Source organism: Coptis chinensis, chromosome 8 (genome assembly GCF_015680905.1).
Source record: "Coptis chinensis isolate HL-2020 chromosome 8, ASM1568090v1, whole genome shotgun sequence".
NCBI classification, from domain to species: Eukaryota; Viridiplantae; Streptophyta; class Magnoliopsida; order Ranunculales; family Ranunculaceae; genus Coptis; species Coptis chinensis.
In genome coordinates this window covers 64,914,318-64,936,172 of record NC_141463.1, presented here as the reverse complement: position 1 = coordinate 64,936,172, position 21,855 = coordinate 64,914,318, and positions in this window count along the sequence as shown.

Below are 21,855 nucleotides of genomic sequence, written 5' to 3'. Positions count from 1 at the left end.
GGTATTGCCCACCTTTTTGAGAAAGAGGCCGGTTTAATAGAGTGAGGTTAGGGTTTTTCCTTCATTGACCGTTTCTGCCTTCGGAGATATATAAGACTTTTCCTGTAAGAGAAGAGGATATAAGGGGGTTTATTGAATTCGGATTTAGTTGGGTTCACACGTTTGATTATGCATGGAAATTCTTTTCAATGTAGTCGAATGCTTGGTATCGAAAAAGCGTTATATATATTGGTTTAGAGTATTACGGTTGCATGGTTCGTATTAAGATCCTTCTTGTTGGTATATTGGTCAATTTCAGTCTGTTTTAAGCCTCCGTCTGTTGAGGAGTTAATGAACCAGGACAAAAAAAAAGAAACTAAAACACCAAGTTCTCAATCTGGCAGTATGCTTAGAATAAAAGGCGACAAAGAATTTTGTGTATTTTTTTTCTAATTTGTGGCAATTTTTCTGATTTTTTTTTTTATCTTAACTCCGTTACCTGCATTAATTTTGGGGGTTAAATGATAGAACACGTGTAAAACAAATCTTGTAAGGTGTAAAAGTTGATCATTTCCACCCGCGTGGAGAAGATCCGTACTCTTAAAAAAATAAAGCAAAAAAGGGTAAACTGTGTAGCCGTTATTACTGACTTTCTTTCTTGGTGCTGTCGGTATTTAAAAAGTAAAAATAATGAGCCCCACTATCCCATAGATATCCCACATGGGACGACTTTGGACACCGTAGGATACATACATATCTCGAGAAAACAAAAACCAAGAAGTAAAACAAAAGAAAACTGCAGAAAAATCAAAACAGTGAAAAAAAAAACCCAGCAGACTAAACTCTAAAACCCCTCCTCATTTTCTCTTTTCACTTCCGCCATCTTTAATTTCCACTCCATTTATTTCAAATTCAATTTTCACTATCATTTAGTCCGCACTTCATTTCTTTCAAACCCCCCCCCCCAACTTGATAATTTTTCTCAAAATTTATAAAATTCCTTATCTTTTATTCTCCAATGAAGAAGAAACCCAAAACTCCCCCTTTCTTCTATTTTCACTCTCTTTACTTTGTTTCCCTATTTTTCAGTTTAATCTATGAACTTGGTTCACCATCTACCATTGCAATTATACATGAGTCTAATACCGTTTGCGTAGCTTAAATCAAATAATTGAATGTTATAGACAAAGTAATATCATTACTAATAGTAATATTAGTACTAGGCAAAGAATTGTAATTGAGCCCAACAGTTTTTTTGATTCGACATCCGGTGGGCGGAATTTCTTTTGTGGATCAATCAAGGGGTGGTTTTAGTTTTCTTTGTTGGGATTCTGATAGTTCTTTATCTAAGAGATGTTTGTTTAATGATAGTACTGGTTTGAATGATTTAAATGTTCGGGAAGATCAAATTGTGCTATTGAGGGACTAGTATTGGTAGATGCTGGTGGAACACAAATTGGGGGACAAGTTGACGGTGAGAGGGTTTTAGAGTTGGGAGGGGTGATATCCCCGTAAACAAATTCAAAATCGTTAGGATATTTATAAATTTTGGATTAGACTAATTTTTTGTAGATATGATTTTCTAGCTATTCTAAATATTGTCCTAAATAATCAAAAAAATAAAAAAATTTCTAAACTTGTTCAAAATGGTGAAAATTAACTGTTTATAATTAGCCAAATTTTGTAAATTGTTAACTACATTTGGTAAGTTTAGAAATTTTAGATTTTTTTGATTATTTGTGACAATGTTTAGAATAGTTAGGAGATCATATATACAAAAAATTAGTCTAATCCAAAACTTATAAATGTCTTAACGATTTTGAATTTGTTTACGGGTTAATATAAAATATGTCCCTAAAATCTTACGTTTCTCTCCATTTTATTTGTTTTACTTCTTTGGGTTCTTTTACTCGAGATACGTATGCATCTAATGGCGTTCCCAAGTCGCCTCTACGAGGATAAACCTAGGATGGCCGGGTTAAGAAAAAATAGAAAAATCATTTACAAAGTACTATATTGAACCGTGCTTCGCACTAGTTTCTCGAAAGTGTTCAACATGACAATAGAAATAGAAAAACAAACTAAAGCAAAGCCTTTCAACAAAAAAAAATTACCTCAATCAGATGCTGCTGTAGATGTTGTGGTTGAGATTTTAGAATAGTTTTAAGTTGAAAAATTAAGCAAATATATATACAGCGAAATTAGTGTGGAAATAGAAGTTGAAGATTGAAGAAACATCAACTTCTAATTTGATTTCGATTGCAATTTATAATTTGAAAAAACGTAGGTATGCGTAATATCTAATTTCGATTGATTGTAGTCTAGGGAGTATTAGGTAAATATTTATTAAGTTGTTTGATAGTTTTAAACTTATAAAGGAGGAATGGGTAAATAGTAATAATAAATAAATAAATAAAAATTTAAATTTGCCTACTCAGAGTTAAGGGGTTTCCTAATAAGTGGCTGTTATATCTTTAATATATAGAAAAATGTGGGGGTTGAATAACAGTGTTTTGGTGTACGTCCCAAGGGTAATTTTTAGATTTTTTTCTTTTTCTTTTTGAGGAGTAAAATAGTAATTTAACGTTTATAGTTTTTTTTAAAAAACTCAATAGAACCCAGGTGAGTACTACGTGCACAGTGGCTAGTAGTATAGAGATGAATTAGGGCTGTCGCAAATAATTGAGAAACCGAACCGCACAACTATTTTTCTAATTTTAAGTTTATCCGGTTCGGTTTTTGGTTCTCAAAACTAAAAACCGGGCACTTTGGTGCGGTTTTTGATTTCATACGTTAACTGTTATAAAACCGAAACGAATCGGATTTGTTTTGATTTTACATTAATAAATATTTCAAATTTGACTCACCATAAATGTTTGACCAAGTACATTAGTCAGCCACTTTAAAACACAATTATCCTTCCTAACGTATCAACAGCTGGATATATTGGGGTTGTTGGCCACTTGGCCATATATGTGCTGAAATCTACTGTCACATCTAGGGGTGTGCACGGGTCGGTTCGGGTCGGGTTTGGGCTAAAATTGACCACCGAACCGACCTTGTCGGATTATGTGCAATAGGAACCGAATCGAACCGATACTCCAGATGTAACTAATCCGAAACCGAACCGAATAATTTCCAACATAACCGGTGTCCGATCCGAACCGATTATTTCACGGTTTTAACTGATATTAACTGAATCGACCATAAACTGAATATGAAGATCAAATCAATTTAAAAACTAAATTTGAAGATCTAATTAAAACAAAACCAATGGATTGAATGTGAATCTGCAAACCGAACCGAATAACCCTTCTTCTTAACACAAACCAAACCAGAACTTGAAAAAACAACAAATTAAATCCACTAACTCCATCTGAAATTATCCACCAGCGAGCAGGTAGGGTATCTTTTTAGAGCCACCTATGTGGGTACGAGGTATCCTTTAGGACCCTTCCCTTCTAGCTTATTTGTTGTTGTTCGTTTGTTTCAGACAACCCAAATATATATATATATATATATATATATATATATATATATATATATATATATATATATATATATATGAGAACAAAGTTTATCGAGAAGAAAAGAAAAAGTATAGATCTGGAAAGTATAGATCTAGAGAGACGAAACTGTTGGGAGATTTCACTAGAAGGTCACACCTCAATCTAGCTACTTTCTATCCCAAATGATTTCAACTTGGAGATCACACCAAGGAAATCACCCACCCAAGACTTTGGTAGTTATCACAACAAACTCAAACAAGCAAAGCCACTAACTTATCATCACCCATAACAAGCAAACAATAATAATGGAAGTAAATATGCACAGAGACACAAAGATTTAGGTGGTTCGGTAAATGTTACCTACATCCACACACAAGAGCCGAGTTTCCTTTATAGCAAAGATTGGAGAGTTTACAAGAGATATCAAGAATCAATAAGAAGAGGCCTCACTCAAACCCTAGCTCAATAGAGCTCCCACAATACCCTAGAAATGAATATCTCAAAGTTGCCTCAAAACCCTAATATATTTCCTTTATATAGGTGTACATAGAAAAAAAGGGGAGAAAAGGTTTGGGGCCGAAATATCGACAAATCGTCGAAATTCCGAAAAGTTTTAGAACTCTAAAGCTTCGGTGAGATCTGGGAGCTTCATCACATTTCGACGGTTCCACGACCCAACAATCTCCCACTTGGAACCTTCGAGATTCTACATGCACATCACATCTCAATTGTAACAACTCCATCCAATTCTAATTTACTAAAGAAACACTTTCGGCTCATCCATCATGGTCTTCAAGCAAGAAGACCCACCGGTTGAACACAACTTCAACCGATCAAGAGGGCACGGTCTTGGTCAACATATATCCGGATTCTCACTCCCTTGGATCTTCTCAAGTGCCAAAACCTCATCCTCTAACGAGATCGGATAAAATGATACAGGAGACCAATGTGCTTGGTCCTAGAATGAAAGGCGGAATTCTTAGCAAGATGTATAGCACTCTGACCAGCCGCGGTAACACACTTCTCTCTTGCTTCATCCCAAGCTCTTCCATCAATCCTCAGAACGGATCATCTCTTTGCTTGCCTCAGAATCGACCACATACCGCTTACGTGGTAGACAAAGCAACAATCTTCTATAACGAGAAATCCAACTCACTCGCGCGGTAGCACCCATCAGTAAAGACATAACCGTAGTGCTTCTTTTGCGATCTACTTCTCCCGCAAAATCGGCATCCACATACCCTTGCGGGTTCACAACACCCCCTTCCATAACATAGGCATTTCTCTCAGTAGTACCTATCGATATCTCAATATCCACTTCACGGCTTCCCAATGTTGCTTGCCGGGATTAGACATAAATCATCGACGGCTCCCATTGCTTGGGCTATATCCGACGCTGCAAACCATGGCATACATAAGACTTCCAATGGCGTAGTATGGTACCTTAGCCATGAAGTTTCTTTCCTCAACGATCTTGGGAGAGTGTTCCTTGGATAACTTGAAGTGGATCGCCAAAGGTGTGCAAACCGGTTTCGCGACTACCCATGTTGAACCTCTTCAATACCTTCTCAATATACTCACCTGAGACAACTCCAGAATACCTTTTTGCCTATCTCTTCTGATCCTCATCCCTAGAATCTGTTTCGCTGCACCCAAGTCCTTCATAGAGAACTCACTTGCTAACTTCTCTTTCAATCTCCCAATTTCTGACATATCGAACTTGCTACTAACATATCATCAACATATAGCAACAAGGGATGGCGTGAAGGCTGGAGTCGAACCTCTTGAAGTAGCAACAATGGTCAGCGTTGCACTTATAGTAGCCATTTCCTTGCATGAAGTTATCAAATTTCATGTACCACTGCCTAGGGGCTTGTTTCAAACCATACAAGCTCTTTCGAGCCACAAGATACCATTTTCTCTTTACCCTTCTTGATGAAACCCTCCGGTTCTTTGCATGTAAATTTCCTCAACTAGGTCACCATGGAGGAAGGCAGTTTTAACATCCAACTGCTCAAGATACAAATTTTCTGCTGCAAAAATACTCAACACTGACCGAATAGTATTCAGTTTCACCACTGGGGAGAATATCTCTGTGAAGTCAACGCCTGCTTTCTGCTGAAAACCCTTGACTACTAGCCTCGCTTTGTATCTCTGGGAACCATCATGTTCCTCTTTGACTCTAAACACCCATTTGTTCAGTAGAGCCTTCTTGCCCATGGGTAGTTTGGCTAACTCCCACGTGCCACTAGAGATGAGGGACTTCATCTCATCTTGCATAGCAAGCTCCCACTTGCTTGCATCACTCACCTCTAATGCTTCATCATAGCATTGAGGCTCGCCACCATCAGTAAGTAGCAAGTAATTCACATAGGTGGAGGGCGGATATCTCGAACTCGGTACATGTGGCCTGGATGTCTTCCTTGGGGCACGAGGTGGAGATGGACTCGGTGGTGTAGTGTCCTCATTATTCTCTGAGTCACTACTACTGTCATCCTCTGACTGTGGGGCTCCCACTATACCACAACTTACATCGAAGTCATCCAACTCAACATACTCTGTGCCGCTCTCTGTACCCGATTCCTTGGTTTGTGCTTTATCTCTGTCCTTGTACATCACCTTCTCATTAAACACAACATCTCTACTACGAATGATTTTCCGATTTTGATCATCCCAAAAAACGATACCCAAAATCATCATCGCCATAGCCAATGAAGGTGCACTTTAGTGACTTAGCATCAAGCTTGCTTCTAGCTTGGTCACTAATGTGAACATAGGACACACAACCAAACACCTTCAAATGGGAAAGGTTCACATCCTTCCCGCTCCACACTTCCTCTGGAATCTTAAAATCCAAAGGTACCGATGGTCTATTGATCGGGGGTAAGTCTGTTTGTGCTAACACATTCTCGCCCGAGCTGGGCTTGGGCAAGCGCTAGTGTATGCATACACCTAGCTCTCTCTGTCAGTGTTCTATTCATCCACTCTGCAACCCCATTCTGCTGAGGTGTCTCTGGCAAAGTCTTTTCCATCTTGATGCCATTGTCAGCACAGTACTTCTTAAAACCTGAATCCTCATACTCTCCACCGTTATCGGATCTCAGCTTCTTTACTTTCAAGCTTGTCTCATTCTCAACCATGGCCTTCCAAGTCTTGAATACTTAAAATACTTCTGACTTGTGTCTCAAGAAATAGACCCACACCTTCCTAGTATGGTCATCAATGAAAGTCACAAAATATGACTTTCCGCCAAGTGAAGAGACATTAGCCGGCCCCGGACATCTCAGATGTATCAACTCAAGCCTTCTAGCTTTTTGAGTCGACCCATTCTCGAAAACTCACCCGCTTACGCTTTTCCAAATACACAGTTCTCCTCGGAAGTCAATTTCGATGAGATCAGTAACTTTGGGAGTTTACCAGAAGAGTGAAGGATTTTCATTCCTTTCTCACTCATGTGACCAAGTCTGCGGTGCCAAACATTCGGATCCTCTTTGCCATGTGCCACGGCAATCGACTCACAGCCATGTGCAGTCATGTAGAGAGTACCATATTTCTTACCATTTGCAACAATCAGTGAACCCTTCGAGACCTTCCAAGTATTACCAGTGAAGACTGTAACAAATCCTTCACTTGCCAATTGCCCCACATAAATCAAATTCTTCCTCAAAACCGGAACGTGTCTGACGTCCTTCAATAACCATGACGAGCCATTCATCTTGACATGCACGTCACCCTTGCCGACAATGGCACAAGGTTGGTCATCACCGAGAAAGACCGTTCCAAGGTCACCTTCGGTGTAGTTCTCAAGGAACTCTCGATGTGAGGTAGCATGGAAAGATGCGCCGGAATCAAGTACCCAAAACTCCTTCTTGTGCTCTATCGAACATATCAAAGCGTCATCTACCATCTCAACAACATTAGCTTCTTGATTCTTTTTCTTGTTCTTATTAATGTTGTTGTTGTTTCTTGGTACCGGACAATTGGGGCTATAGTGGCCAGGCCTACCACAATTATAGCACACCACTTCACTTATGTCTCGAGGTTTGTGTTCAACGCTTTGCAATTGGGGGGCTTGAGATTTCGATCTCCCCCTCCACTTCTTCTTACCACGATTCCTGTTTGAATTTCTCCCCCTACTTTCAGTGCTCAATGCCGACCCCAAAGATGAAGGACAATCCTGTCTCCGAATTTCCTCGGTTAGTACCATACTAACAACGTGCTCAAACTTCAACTTGGTCATTTCAGAGCCACTAATAGCCTTGAATTGTAGCCTTCCAACTTGGAGGCATTTGTCCAAGTATCGCCAAAGTTAGCACCTCATCACTAAATGTAATCTCAACCCGACTCAATTGGTCCTTAGTTTGGTTGAATTCATTTAAGTGATCCTTGAAGGATGTCCCTCCGACATTCTCATACTAAATAGCTTGGTGATCAAATAGACTTTGTTCAGCGTCGAGGGTTGTTCATACATTGTAGTAAGTGCCTCCATGAGACTTGGCGCCTTCTCGGTCTTAATATTGAAGGCTACCGACTTCAAAAAGACTCAATCGGATTGTGGCCAAGGCCTTTCTATCCCCGCAAATCCCATTTTCTTCTTGGAATCTCCTCGGGCTTCTCACTTATCAACGTTTCCATCAAATCCTTTTGATAGAGAACGTCCTCAATTTGCATCTTCCAATAGCCAAAGTTTGTTCCATCAAACTTCTCTATCCTGTAGCTTTCTTTGTCGGTCGTCATGACTTTACTGAATCAAAACCAACGGTGGAGAACCTCTCAGAGGAATTTCCTCAAACACCTAGCCTCCAATGCTAAAGGTGGAGTCTTTTCCTCACACACCCTGTAGCTCTGTTACAGTCCTGTAGCTCCGATACCACTTGTTGAGAGATTTCACTAGAAGGTCACACCTCAATCTAGCTACTTTCTATCCCAAATGATTTCAACTTGGAGATCACACCAAGGAAATCACCCACCCAAGACTTTGGTAGTTATCACAACAAACTCAAACAAGCAAAGCCACTAACTTATCATCACCCATAACAAGCAAACAATAATAATGGAAGTAAATATGCAAAGAGACACAAAGATTTAGGTGGTTCGGTAAATGTTACCTACATCCACACACAAGAGCCGAGTTTCCTTTATAGCAAAGATTGGAGAGTTTACAAGAGATATCAAGAATCAATAAGAAGAGGCCTCACTCAAACCCTAGCTCAATAGAGCTCCCACAATACCCTAGAAATGAATCTCTCAAAGTTGCCTCAAAACCCTAATCTATTTCCTTTATATAGGTGTACATAGAAAAAAAGGGGAGAAAAGGTTTGGGGCCGAAATATCGACAAATCGTCGAAATTTCGAAAAGCTTCAGAACTCTAAAGCTTGCTGGTGAGATACCGGAGCTTCATACGCTCGACGGTTCCACAGCCCAACAGAAACTCCACCACTTCGTATAGTTGTTTTTTCAAAGTCCACCACTATACTTGTACTTTATTAATTTATTTAATATTTATTAATGTGTAGGTGTAGAAACGTGACTTTGTCTAAATTGGTTAAGGACGTGGGACCATGAGACAATAAGAACTTAACTTTATCAAATACAAATATCACTAATCGAGACAACTTTTGCATTAAATTAAGGTATAGCGGGTCGGGTCAGTTATTTTCGGTTATCACAAATATTAACCGATCACCGAACCAACTTAGTCGGTTTTGCTTTATTCCAAACCAATCCAAACCGACATGAATACATAACCGACCCATTTGACACGGTTCGGGTTGGGTCGGTCGGTTTTGTCGGATATATCGGATTTTTGAACACCCCTAGACTCACATCTCATTTTATTAAAGCAGAATATATTTTATGTAGATAATCTCTTTCCTAGCTGGCACAGGTATGTCACGTTCACACTCTTAATTAATCATAAAAAGTTTCCTAATACAACATAAACTCTTAATCTTAAGGAGTTTCATAATACAATACAATTCTAATAAGTCAATCAACATCTGACAAGGAAATTTTATATGACACCAAGAAGAAAATATTGCTACATTAACTCCAAAAACTTATGCTAATAATTATCAATTATTAAATTCCTTACAAAAATTTAGGAGATGTGAATTTTAGAATTGATTCCGGCCATATGGTCGGGGTCTAAAATCTTGTCTATTTATTAAAGTAGAGACCTCCAATTGAGAATTTTCTCTCTCCTAGGTGGCACTCTAATACAACACCGGCCTTGAGTTTCTTGGTGGCCTGAAGCCAACTCTTAAAATGTGGCTCTATATGTGTCCATTCACATGTCAAAAACAAATATCGACGCATTTTTTGCCTCGCGTTATTATTTGTTTTCTCCTCTTTTTAGTTAATTTTTTTTTTGTTTTATGTAACAAATAAGATTTTATGCATCTTTTGACTTGATAATCTATGAAATAGCAAGTGAATTTAATTAGCCATATTACCCATATATAAGCTTCAATTAAGCCTATAATTATATTATTCTTAATAGTAAGCGTATATTGCAAGGTGTGTTAAACTATTTCAGTGGACTCTAGTGGTGGACTGGTGGCCCTTTATTTTGCCAAAATAACGGGGGCCCAAAGCGCTTGCTTGTGTGGCTTTGCCTCAGGGCCGACACTGCTCTAATATGAGTGATAGTCTTTTCTAATAGCCTACAATGCCACGTGGAATATCTTTAGAGCGTTTGAGTGTATTTCTACTTCCTATATATTTTACCAAATAAAAAAAACTTGCTAAAAAAATAGGTGATTTGTAGGAGCTGCTAAAAATTTGATCTCGATTTAGAGAAATTTTAGGAGTTTCCATCATTGCCGCACCAAGAAGTTTATATTTAAAAACATTTCTAATATTCAGAAAATAGTGAAAGTGTAATTGACCATATAAGTGAAGTTTGTTTGAAGAGTCCAATCGAAATTACAATTGGAAATGGCCACCTTTTGAAATCCCAATCACAAAGTTGATTATAAAAGTGATAGTTAAACTTGATGACCAGAAAAGAAAACTCGGATTAATATGTGAGATTATATACTATAGCCAAGTGGAATAGAGGATTGTCTTATATGATTTTTAGGCTTGAGATGGCATACTTCAACACTCAATTCAGTTAGAGATAGAACATAGTTCCTTGGCAGCATACTTCAACACTTAATTCAGTTTGATATAGAAGAAACGTAGTTCCTTGGCATTTCTTGGTGTGGAATAATTCTTGCATCCAACACTTGCTTCTAATGTGTGAAAGATTGCTCATAATTGTGTGAAAGATGCTACCGATCTTGCTATTTTTTAGAAAGTTGATTTTACTAATTTTCAAGAAAAATGATATCGTGCTACCATTCAGAAGGATAAGAAGCGTATGTTGGATGCACATGATTGTGTTGTCATTGAACAAGAGGGAAAAAAAAAAGCCCAAATAGGAACTATCAAGCTATTCACAATATTTATTTGAGAAGAAAAAAATCTCAACTACTAATTTTATTAAGAAGCTTGGCCAGTTTAGATCTATGAATCTTATAAAAATCATAGGCAAAACCATCTGGTGAAATTGTGAAAATGGCAGCGATGCTCACAAGCATGTGGCTGAGCTTGTTGGCTTTCTATATTGATATAGTTTGTATCTAGGTTGAAAAAATATAGTAATGGCTGATCATTAACTATCGATGTAGCAGGCCTGACATTGGCCGGGCTTAAAGGCTAGTGTGGGACTATAGCAACACTTTCAAGAAACTTCATTTCTCACACACCCTATTTTCCACTTCACACACTATTGCATCCCTCCTACCTCTTAGCTCGAAAGTCTCTGGATTCATAAAATAAGCTCAAGATGAAGAAAAATAAATAAGTTCTAAAAGTTTTAGAAGCATTTAAGGCTATTTGCAATGGCAAAAAAACGTTGTTAATAATTTTCGCAACGTTTACCCACGCCATATTCGCAACGCTTTTTAAGCGTTGCGAATATGGCGTGGGTAAAGTGTTGAAATTTTTGCAACGGTTAATAACCATTGCAAACAGAAATTTCCAACGGTTATTAACCGTTGCAAACTAAAATTTCCAACTCTTATTAACCGTTGCAAATAGAAATTTCCAACGCTTATTAACCGTTGCAAGAAAAATTTTCCAACGATTTTTAAGCGTTGCAAATATTATTTGTAACACTTATTTATGTCTGTTTCGTACAAAAATTTTAGTAACGTTTTTAAATTTGTAACGGTTATAAACCGTTGCTGATGGGTTGCAAATAAAAAAAAAATCTCATATTTTATAGCAAAATAGCTAAACCTGCCCCATTTTATTATTTTATTAGAACGTACTTAATCTGCAAAAATAACACTACTTATTCTAATATTGAAACAAACATCTCATTTCCATATTGAAACAAACATCATATTTCCATGATAAAATCCCCATGCCTTTTCATACCATTTGACAAGTAAATAATAGCAAACACAAGCAAAAGACTGAAAAAAATAGGATGTTCGTTAAATATGCAATATAACATCAAAATATTTTCTAAGAGTTACAAATTCATATTTACAAATAAGAGTAACATATTCAATACGATTTTCCAAACAATCTCGAATCATTGCAATACCAAGTATTGGTGATGGCTTCACTCACTATAAATCCTAGTGCGGCTCCACAAAGTCCACCTAATTCCTAAAAGTTCACAAAACAAATAATGAACTTACAAATACAATAGTATTAATTAAACTCATGCAATTAATTAAATATTTGAAAATCTACCTAAAGAAAGTAAGAAGTTAAACAAATGAGAAAATGGAAAGTGAAATTTTAAGCTTTTACCTTGATGAGGAACTTGAGGTGAGCATGATCATTTGATTGGGGAGCACTTATTTTGTTCTACTTCTTGTTTTTCCCTCCATCAAATTGATACTCTACACAACATACTGAACAACACATTAAACGACAACAAAATGATATATCTAGCTATTCTAAAAGGCTTTGAAACACTTTATATATAAACAAAAGAACCACTTCTATAAACCTAGGACTGTCCAACACTTTATATATAAACAAAAACACCACTTCTATAAACCTAGGACTGTCCAAAAATATTGTCCTGCATTAACATGTACTAGCAAGCCATGGACCCAACATATATAACTCTAAAAAGGAAGGGTCGGAATATAACAATGTATAGAGTAGATCGACCTACTTTGTAACTTGATTAGAGTGGTACCCCCGGTGCTGAGTCCAACTTTAGCTTAGCTTTTGACTCGAATCGGACATCTTGCCTTATTCCGTTTTTAATAAATGGAATGGAGGCTAACTACTTATAAAAACTTTACCTTTGCTTTCTCTCTCTAGTAATGAAATGAAATTCCTTTTCTTCTTACTTAAAAGGGCGTAAAAGCAAGTAAGAAAAAAGAAGGTGGTGCGCGTGGAAGAATGGACAAGTGGGAATCGAACCCCCCGAGGGCAAGCAAGCCCTTCTACCCCATTCGATTATCTTCCGACAACCATTCACTCTGTCTATCACCGATCGACGTATTCGTATGCAAGATCAGCCTCCTCTCCATATAATGATAACAAACAAGCGGCGGATGGCGATACAAATCTGCCAACGCTAGCAGAGCTGGAAATAGAGAATCCCGTGATAAAGTGGGCGCGGAATCCACCCAACGGAAATAACGCTTCTGTTATGGCAATGGGGTGCAGGTGTGACAAGGAAGAAATCGTGCTTGGGAGGGCAAAAGTGCTGGATTTATGATTCTTTGAATTGTTTCGGGATTTAGAAGATCGGGAGGACCGGTGGACCTTTATGATATTTCTCAATAGCAATGGCCACCAGATAGCAGCACGTGAAGTGAAGAGTAATCAACAAGCTCCATCTTCTGTTGGATAGCATGGAAGAGAAAACCAACGTACTTACTTCACCAAGTAAGAAACTCGCCTTGTCTTGAATCCTCAATTTTACTTTAAGTCTCATGAACTCATCCGTATATTGCTGAACGGACTGTAGATATTGTTGCCTCAAAAACAGCCATTGCTTAAGCAAGGCCCCCCGGATCCACGGACGGTTAGCACATCTAAACAGCTGCTTTTGAATCCAGTCCCGAAGGTTGTTAGCTCTGCCTCCTTATTGAATACCGTTCAACTCCTTCTTTCTATCGAGTTCAGCACCGAGCCTCCGCTCAATGGAAATCACTTTTATTTTGCCTTGCACCCTTCTACGAGCTTCTACCAAGGATCAACGTTATACCTTTCAAACACCGATGAAGCAATAGAAGCGCATGCAGTAGCCGACCTTGAACCAGCTCACACGCGTTAAGCTAGCCATCCCGCCCGATCGTAACATTGAAAGCTGTTCGAGTCGTTATTCTTTCAGCCGTAACTAAAAGCTTTCGAGCGAGTGCAGAATGGTGGGCGGTGGGTGGGGAAGAAAAAAGGTTAGATAACGAACATGGATCACGCCCGGGCTATCTTTCTCAGCTGAAGGACTAACCACCAGGTCCACTACTGAAGTGGTTGACGATCCTTCTCGATCAGTTCGTTCGACAGAACGATCAAATGAGGGCTAAGTAGCGCCTTCCTCAAAAGTTGTCTATTCGACTAGGGCATCAGCAGCTTAAACTGGAGATTCAGCTAAAGGATAAGCATCAGTGTCTAGTTCATAGGGTTTCAGAGCTCTTTCATCCTGTAGCAGTTGATCCTAGCCCATATGTAGCTGCTTGTGAGGAGGTTTCTGTTGGGGTCTGTTCATTTGTAGGGAACCCACCTTTCCGGAAGGGAAGGTGTGGGTCCTTTAACTCTTCGGATTTAGCCAATAGTGGATTCAGACACCACAGATGAGACGGGCGATTCGGTTGATGATAGAGCCACAGAGCAAGGGTGCACTTTGAAAGGCAAGGTTGGCTCGTAAGCTTAACTCACTCGAGAAGCGCGAACAAAGAGCTTTTTTCGCGCATTGAGCGAGCAGTTTTGGTGGTAGTCCAGGCTAACACACTTTCTCTAAGAATGAGTTTCACGACGAGTCTAGCTCTGACCCTGACAGTTAGTGAACGTTGGCGATTCCGCAACTAAAAAGACAGGCCAGCCAAGCCAAGTTAAGTACATTACCTTTCTCATGCCTGATAGCCCGAACCCCCTCTTTATGCTATTTCCCACAAACCAATCCCCAAATTCATCACATATCTTGTTATGGTATAGTTAATTCATGAGGAAAAGTCATCCATCCACATTAAAACATTTTGACGAACAGGGATGAGTCGGAAAAATTGTCTATAGTATTTTCGAACAGTGTAAAGAAGAGGAGCTTTAGCCCTTCTCTCAAAATTTTGTGCATTTGCATTCAAATCTGTTAAGAGTCTTGTTCAGACATGATCTGTTGGATGGAAGGAAAAGAAAAGAGAACGAAAATTCGAAAAAGCAATACAACAATATTTAAACATACGTGTAGCATTTGTGCAAGTGTTTTCAGTTCATTTTGAGTATGGAGTGTTTTCTCGTTATTCAACTACATCTATATAGAAAAAAAGCTCTTCAGACAAATGACAAACATAGCTATAAATCCTATAATCAGTTGGCATATTATTTACATAGTGGCCCTGTGGCGAATGACTTAAACCATGGACTATATTTCACATAAGTGCAATAAAGTCAACATATTTAAATTCTAATATTTCATATCTATACGGAACTTTCATTGTTCATGAATTATTTTCTCTTCCCATATTTATTTTCTTTTACAAATGGTGTATGGTGCATGAAAAGAATTAGAGATTTAGAGGGCCTGGACTGGCCAAACTATATATAGAGTTTAAAGGTCGAAATGACATTACAAGGCCCCTAATGACACGACTAGTTATCATCATCATCTATTAGTATACAAAGAAATGAGGTCAGATTCATGTCCAACATTAGTGGTCACACAAAACCACTAAAATTTAGGACAAAATTATGTAACCAAGTTTTCTATTGTAGTGTATATATAAAATGAGATAAAAAAATACCTTCAAGAAAAATATTACCGGGCCATTATACACTACATCCCTTGCTAGCAGCTGATTTCAAGGCTAACATGAAATGCTTATTGAAAGCAAAATTTTCCTCAGAGAAACCCTCACTGTAGAACAATTTATGATTTTCACTGCAAGCTTCTTTTTATTGAGTTCCCTTACCATCCATATGCAAGAGAATCATCACTATCTGTCAAAGACAACAAAGAATTTATCCGCTCCAGAGCAGCAATAGTCCCACACAGATCGCCAAATGTGTTAAGAAACCCTTGTACCTTAAACATTTCCAACATTATATAGGCAGGAGATGAAAACAACCAATTCAATAAGCTTACCACAAAAATTGCTTACAGAAAATGTTAATGTGAATGGTTAACCGATAGAAGAAGCCACTGTTTCAGCAGATAACTCCCCTTGCAAGAATTTTTTTCAGTACTTTTAACCATTGTTATTTTGATAAACGAAGTATATGTCTATTTAATGTCAAAGTCCTAGACGAGCAAAAGAAACCAACCAAAACAATAAGAAATGACTTAATGACAAAATTTAACTCTTCATATAAAGCATATTTAACTACTATGCATTAATAACGACCAAAATCTGAATATATATATATATATATATATATATATATATATATATATATATATATATATATATATATATATTATATATATATAAATTTTTCAACAAATTTAATTATATTCAAATAAATAAATCCCGGAAAGAGAGTGCTACCGTTATGAAATGCTAACAGCTTTCACTTTGTTTCCGCCAAAACAGTATAGAGTCACACAAATAAACATAGACTACAGTTCTAGGCACGGCTTCATTTGCAAGTTCTAAGCTTCGTGCCACTGGAATAGTATGCTACAGCCTGCTTTAACGGATGATGCCATTGAAGGTTTCAGTACTTTCTGACTAAGAAATGATAATAGCACGACTGAAACTCTAATCTACTAAGTTACATTGACATGGATATGTGTGTCCATACCAATACGGATATGAAGTGTCTGACACGATAAAATATCATAAAATTGAGGTTTATCACAATACATGGACGCATAGAGACGTATCTTACACAAATTATATTCCAAACAAAAAATCAGACCAAATGAACATGTCTGTGTGTGACTATGTATGCCAAACAAGAACCTCCCATAATACCATTGTTAATAAATCTTTCATTTTTTTTTGTCTATTGCAAAGATTTTCACTATAAGTGACTAAAAGGGGCCTTTGAAGTCCAAAATACAATAGCATGTTCAGCACAAAGAAAGGTTTTAACATTTCTTTTACCTCAGGACATAGCACATTGATACAAATTCCTTGATGTTTGTACAGAAGAAGTGATCTAGTAAATAACACCACACCACCTATGGTATTACCATACCAAGGAATAATGCATCAGGCAGTAGAAAAAGACAAGTATGCATTCATAAGTGAATAGCAACTAAGCAAAATAAAAGAAAACACGCCTTTGGAGCCAGAGTATATAGGGTTTGGAAGCATCGGATAAAGTCCCGAAGCAGACGCCATGTTTATAATCACACCTTGCTTCTTCCCCCTAGCATGGCTTGTATCTGCACATGGAACAAAAATTGAATATGGCTTATATAATGTCTAATACATTGATAAATTTGTAATAACAAAAACAAGACTCATACCTTATGTCACTCCGACCTTATATATAAACAACAAACTCAAAGCTCTGTCTCTCTCTTGGGGTGTCCAATACTGTTTAGTTGAAAAAAAGGTTAGTAACGTTGTTCAAGTCTATGCTTTATTTGCATTATGATATATATATATATATATCTTGTAGTAATTCACATACAATGGGTTGATTGAATTTTGATCACTTATTTTATGTATGTGATTTCTTAGGGGGGTTTATTTAATTTGCATATTGAATGACTTGTAACTTGTACTGTAATATTCTAGTAATATTTTTGTCATTACCACAATGTGTTAAATTTGTATGGTCTCATTTTGATGGATATTTATCAAGTACTTGTTGATCTGGAAAGGAGAGACGAAAAGTCTCAGCTTTGTTTGTGGATTGTAAACACGACAAGTTTTAAGTGGGTGCTTTGGCTAATTAGCCATCCTTAGAGATCGAAGTTAGAGACTTAGAGTACTTGGAATGAGCTCACTAGGAATAGGATTTGAGCTATGTATAAGTATGTCAAGATTGCAAATAGAAATTAGACATGTAGAGATAAGGAAGCATGTATTTGTAATGAGTAAACCCAATACTTGTGGGTTTGTACAGACAGATTTAGTTCATTGCTTTATTGACTCCTAAGGAGATACATTAATGAAAATGTACACGATAGGCAAGAAGTAGAGTGTTGGAAAGACCACCATCTGTACAAGTGCTGCTTGCACATATGATGTTTCACTAAGAATGTAGATTTGGGTAGGGAACATATGGGGATAGGGGAGTAAGAAGTGAGTGAAGGATCATTTTTCAGACACGTTTTTTTAGGAATAAGGGTAGGGAGGCTTATAGAGGATAATTAATTAATAATGAAATAATGTGTAATCTTCTTTGGTTCTTTCGACTGATTTCTAAGTTTTCCAAGCTGCTATTGCACATTGCATAAACTCTAGAGCAAGAACTCTAAGTCTTTCTTGTTATTTGTTTTGACAATTTCTTACATCCCTTATAAATACGGAGAGACCTCTCATTCCAGACAAGGCCATCTCCTCCGACCACTTACTTTCAAGATTCAATTTTTATTTCTCAGATCCGTTAAAATAAGCACAAATAACAAAATCTAGCTTCAACGATTTGGAATTCACAGGGTTTGAGTTAAATATACCTTGAAATCGTCACCTCATGCTTCTTCAATTTTCTTTCTGAGCTTTTCTCCTTGAAATTATTCAAAGCCGAGATAATCCCTTTCAAATGAGTGACAAAAAAAATCAAAACCACAAACTAATTCAAAACAAAACAAAAAATCAATCAAAATCAATTTAAGAAATTATTACTTTGAATGATCTGGATCTAAAAACTCTTTTTCATCTTCTTCTGAGTTGGTGGAGTGTGTGTGGAGAGAGGGAGGAGACTGGACAGTCTAGCGGCGGAGAGAGAGCGAGAGGAGAGAAAGTAAAGTTGTGTTTTATATTTCAAAGATTTTAATTTGCAACACTTCGCAAACGATTTTTAAGCGTTAGCAATTAATTCTTGAAATTCACTGAAATAAAGTAACGATTTATAACATTACTAACGCTATATAAGCGTTGACAACTTGCTAACAGTACATAACCGTTGCAAAACAAAAAAGGTCCGTGTTCCAAATATCCTATTATGGTGTAGTGAAGTTTCTCAAATTCTAACTACCCACAACCTCTGAAACAAATGGAGCAATACTTAAACCCAAAAACTTGGTAAACTCTTAACATTGTCAACTAAAATGATAAGTATGTGTTACGTGCTTGAAATTAGATATTATGAAAGAAATCAACAATAGAAGTTATGTTAGAAATGAGGGGTTGGTTTAGAAATTATTGGAGTTGCAATTTGATGAAAGAAGGGAAAGTAATGCTGGTAAGCTGGAAGAACAATCTGTTTTAGTCCCATATTGGTTAAAAGACCAAAAGTAAACACTAAAACGAAGGTATAAAAACAGTAGTTGGGACATGGGCCACACTAGATGCAATCAATGGCTTTTATTATGTGGGTCTTAACATTTTTCACTAATGGGTAATCTATATGTCTTTGGAGCTGGATGAGAAAATGAGAAGAAAAAACTGTTTTTTAACTTGAAAAACAAGTTTTTCTTATTTATCATAAAATATGTTTTTTGGACCAATAAATATTTTTTTGGTACTTTCTATAAAAATAGAGACTAAATATGTTTATTTTTTCAAAATACGTTTTTTTATTAATAAATATTTATTGATAATAAATAAATAGGATCCAAACAATTTCTAACAGAACTGAACCGAAATTTTAGTTCGGTTTGCAATCGGTTTTAGACATGTGACGGTTCGGTTTCTTTACTAATTTACAGAGCCAAGTAGTTTGGTTTGGGCCAAGTTTTCACCTAAAACCGGATCGAACCGAACTGTGGAAAGCCCTAGTTACAAAAAAATAAGAAGTAGGGCTCAGCTGGCTCTAAATAGCTGCACCGACAAGCATTGTTTTGTTATTGGATGAGAAATCCGGACGGACATCTTGTAGGCTTAGATGGCTAAAAAAGTGATGTAGCCAAAAATGGTTGTCACAGCTAGCTCGCCAAAGCCTCTAGTATGAGCCCTTTAAATGTGTTTAGATAAATAACATATTTGAGACTCTTTTCCTGGTTTCTTGAATTCAAAAACATATGCAGATACCACAGTGAAAATGAGTGTATCCACGTCTTCAAATGAAAATATAATGCGTACCCAATTTTTTTTTTCTTTTCTTTTCGATAATAATAATGCGTACCCAATTCAAGATTGCGATTTTGACATATAGTATTTGTGATCATAGAAAATTGGAAAAAAGATATAAAAGAGTGCTCAATATAAAACTTCTCATGAGTTGGCATATATACTTACACTAGCATACACGGAATTCTCATGGAAAGTTACACTGTCCTTCACTGATGGCTCCTGGAGCACATGCGAGGTATAAAATTATTCGTGTATTTAAATATTACTCACTTTTTCACCAGCATACAAGGAATAGTCCTCTATACGTCAGTCTTGCACACTTGCACTTCCCATAGCCTGGGAGTCTACAACGTGGTAGGTGTAATACGGGGCGGGCCCAGTCAACCTAAATAGTGATGGGCCGGGTCGAGTGCGGGCTAGGTCGGAAGATAAATCCAATGGTCTCTGACGGGACGGGTTGAAATGTCATATCTTAGTACCATCATCCGACTTGTTGGGTCAGTTTACGGGGCGAGTTTTGGGTGGGTCATCCGGGTCGGGTAGAAATTATCATTTTAACCCAATTTCACCCAAATTTTTTTTTATAATTCTGCAAGTAATATATTTCCAATTCACAACATAGAGAAAAAAATTGAATCAATAAAAAAAAAAAAAAAAAAACTTGAAGTTGAACCCAAAACCATATCTGGAAATTTGAAATTTTTTTCTCATGATTTACCATTTGTAAATTGATTATTTTCCATAGCATGATAAAATAAAGATGGGAGCGAGAATCTATGATATTAAACAATAAAATTTAAATTAAAAGAATTCGAAATTAATACAAGGATGAATAATTCATCTTCTCCAAAATTCAAAAGTTAAATTTGAATTTTTGATATTTGCCCAATATTCAAATTTGAATATTTGAAATTGATGTTGAACTAATAAGTTTGTGTTTATATCTCCCAAATTCCTACAAAAGTTAAAATAAAATATAAACAAAATACAAAAATATTAGAGTTAAAATCTTGAAATTGTGCAGGTCAACGACTTTTGACACGGTGTGGGTCGGGCAGCTTAATGGGTCGGGTTTGAGCATAGAACATACACCCATAGCCCGACTGCATAAAAACGGTGGCAGGGCGGGTCTATTTTTGGGTCGGTGCAGGTTTGGGTAGCGGGTGAAGACCGGATACCCTACCGGATGATGGGTCAACGGTTTTTTTTTATACTCCTAATTGTATATTTTTCAAAAATTTCTATTAAACAAATAGTTGTTGTTGTTGTTGTTTTTTTTTTTTTTTGTTTGTTTTTTTTTTGTTTGTGTTTTTTTAATTTTATAATTTTATAATTTATAATTTTTAATATTTAATTTTCTTTTCTTTGCAGTTTATTTTTGTGAAGCCCAACTTCTACTTATACAACTAACTAAAGCCCATGGTTCATTTAAAGGCCCAATTTGATAAAATGCCCTACCTTTTGGATTTTCAATTGGAAGTAACGTCAATAATGTCCAATTCAAATAAAGTCTATTGAATTTTCACACTACAAGAAAAAAGGCTTTATATCACTGTTAAAAACAGTGACAAAAGACTTTTTGTCACTGTTTTTTTTTTTTCCAAAACCGTGACGGAGTGAGCGTCATGTTTTTTTTCCCCAAAACCGTCACAAATATTCCTCTCCAGATATACCTATTTCCACCACATAAAACAGTAACCAATACATAAAACCGTCCCAAAAAATCAGTATTTTTGTGACTGTTTTGACAAAACAATAATGTAATCATGTTGAAACCGTCACAAAAAGGACAACTATACATGACAGTTTGGTTAAAACCGTGATGAATATATATGTTTTTTCAAAAAAAAAATAATAATAATGAATACATGCGTAAAAACAAAAACCGGCATTCCATGTTGAATTGGACCTGCACTGATAAAAGTTTCTTAAACAAACATAATACATTAAGTTTCAAAATATTATTCACAAACACTAATTCTTTTGAGACTTT